Source organism: Pseudophryne corroboree, chromosome 4, assembly GCF_028390025.1.
Source record: "Pseudophryne corroboree isolate aPseCor3 chromosome 4, aPseCor3.hap2, whole genome shotgun sequence".
Taxonomy (NCBI): Eukaryota; Metazoa; Chordata; class Amphibia; order Anura; family Myobatrachidae; genus Pseudophryne; species Pseudophryne corroboree.
Window position 1 is genome coordinate 837,032,462 of NC_086447.1, and position 2,878 is coordinate 837,035,339.

The window sequence follows — 2,878 nt, forward strand, 5'->3', positions numbered from 1 at the left end:
TAAATAGGTCACCTGACACTGCAGAAAGCCGCACCCCCTCAGTGAGGCAGATCTGATAGCTCCTCCCCTTGTGCTGTGTTTTACAGTATTATTATCCACAGTGCTGCCTACCCCCAGTTGCAGGCAGTGTCTGACTGCCATAGAGGGGAGGCTGAGCACACAGCGGCCTCACCTCTGCTCTCTCCCTGATAGTACCTGTATCCCCAGCTCATAGCTGCCTCACCTCTGCTCTCTCCCTGACAGTCCCTGTATCCCCAGCTCATAGCTGCCTCACCTCCGATCTCTCCCTGACAGTCCCTGTATCCCCATCTCATAGCTGCCTCATCTCTGCTCTCCCCCTGCCAGTCCCTGTACCCCCATCTCATAGCTGCCTCACCTCTGCTCTCTCCCTGACAGTCCCTGTATCCCCAGCTCATAGCTGCCTCACCTCTGCTCTCTCCCTGACAGTCCCTGTATCCCCTGCTCATAGCTGCCTCACCTCTGCTCTCTCCCTGACAGTCCCTGTATCCCCAGCTCATAGCTGCCACTGCTCTGCTCTCTCCCTGACAGTCCCTGTATCCCCAGCTCATAGCTGCCTCACCTCTGCTCTCTCCCTGACAGTCCCTGTATCCCCAGCTCATAGCTACCTCACCTCTGCTCTCTCCCTGACAGTCCCTATATCCCCAGCTCATAGCTGCCTCACCTCTGCTCTCTCCCTGACAGTCCCTGTACCCCCATCTCATAGCTGCCTCACCTCTGCTCTCTCCCTGACAGTCCCTGTATCCCCATCTCATAGCTGCCTCACCTCTGCTCTCTCCCTGACAGTCCCTGTATCCCCATCTCATAGCTGCCTCACCTCTGCTCTCTCCCTGACAGTCCCTGTATCCCCAGCTCATAGCTACCTCACCTCTGCTCTCTCCCTGACAGTCCCTATATCCCCAGCTCATAGCTGCCTCACCTCTGCTCTCTCCCTGACAGTCCCTGTACCCCCATCTCATAGCTGCCTCACCTCTGCTCTCTCCCTGACAGTCCCTGTATCCCCAGCTCATAGCTGCCTCACCTCTGCTCTCTCCCTGACAGTCCCTGTACCCCCAGCTCATAGCTGCCTCACCTCTGCTCTCTCCCTGACAGTCCCTGTATCCCCAGCTCATAGCTGCCTCACCTCTGCTCTCTCCCTGACAGTCCCTGTATCCCCATCTCATAGCTGCCTCACCTCTGCTCTCTCCCTGGCAGTCCCTGTACCCCCATCTCATAGCTGACTCACCTCTGCTCTCTCCCTGACAGTCACTGTATCCCCAGCTCATAGCTGCCTCACCTCCGATCTCTCCCTGACAGTCCCTGTACCCCCATCTCATAGCTGCCTCACCTCTGCTCTCTCCCTGACAGTCCCTGTATCCCCAGCTCATAGCTGCCTCACCTCTGCTCTCTCCCTGACAGTCCCTGTATCCCCAGCTCATAGCTGCCTCACCTCTGCTCTCTCCCTGACAGTCCCTGTACCCCCAGCTCATAGCTGCCTCACCTCTGCTCTCTCCCTGACAGTCCCTGTACCCCCAGCTCATAGCTGCCTCACCTCTGCTCTCTCCCTGACAGTCCCTGTATCCCCAGCTCATAGCTGCCTCACCTCCGATCTCTCCCTGACAGTCCCTGTACCCCCATCTCATAGCTGCCTCACCTCTGCTCTCTCCCTGACAGCCCCTGTACCCCCAGCTCATAGCTGCCTCACCTCTGCTCTCTCCCTGACAGTCCCTGTATCCCCAGCTCATAGCTGCCTCACCTCCGATCTCTCCCTGACAATCCCTGTACCCCCATCTCATAGCTGCCTCACCTCTGCTCTCTCCCTGATAGTACCTGTATCCCCAGCTCATAGCTGCCTCACCTCTGCTCTCTCCCTGACAGTCTCTGTGTCCCCAGTTCATAGCTGCCTCACCTCGATCTCTCCCTGACAGTCCCTGTATCCCCAGCTGATAGCTGCCTCACCTCTGCTCTCTCCCTGACAGTCCCTGTACCCCCAGCTCATAGCTGCCTCACCTCTGCTCTCTCCCTGACAGTCCCTGTATCCCCATCTCATAGCTGCCTCACCTCTGCTCTCTCCCTGACAGTCCCTGTATCCCCAGCTCATAGCTACCTCACCTCTGCTCTCTCCCTGACAGTCCCTATATCCCCAGCTCATAGCTGCCTCACCTCTGCTCTCTCCCTGACAGTCCCTGTACCCCCATCTCATAGCTGCCTCACCTCTGCTCTCTCCCTGACAGTCCCTGTATCCCCATCTCATAGCTGCCTCACCTCTGCTCTCTCCCTGACAGTCCCTGTATCCCCAGCTCATAGCTGCCTCACCTCTGCTCTCTCCCTGACAGTCCCTGTACCCCCAGCTCATAGCTGCCTCACCTCTGCTCTCTCCCTGACAGTCCCTGTATCCCCAGCTCATAGCTGCCTCACCTCTGCTCTCTCCCTGACAGTCCCTGTATCCCCATCTCATAGCTGCCTCACCTCTGCTCTCTCCCTGGCAGTCCCTGTACCCCCATCTCATAGCTGACTCACCTCTGCTCTCTCCCTGACAGTCACTGTATCCCCAGCTCATAGCTGCCTCACCTCCGATCTCTCCCTGACAGTCCCTGTACCCCCATCTCATAGCTGCCTCACCTCCGCTCTCTCCCTGACAGTCCCTGTATCCCCAGCTCATAGCTGCCTCACCTCTGCTCTCTCCCTGACAGTCCCTGTATCCCCAGCTCATAGCTGCCTCACCTCTGCTCTCTCCCTGACAGTCCCTGTACCCCCAGCTCATAGCTGCCTCACCTCTGCTCTCTCCCTGACAGTCCCTGTACCCCCAGCTCATAGCTGCCTCACCTCTGCTCTCTCCCTGACAGTCCCTGTATCCCCAGCTCATAGCTGCCTCACCTCC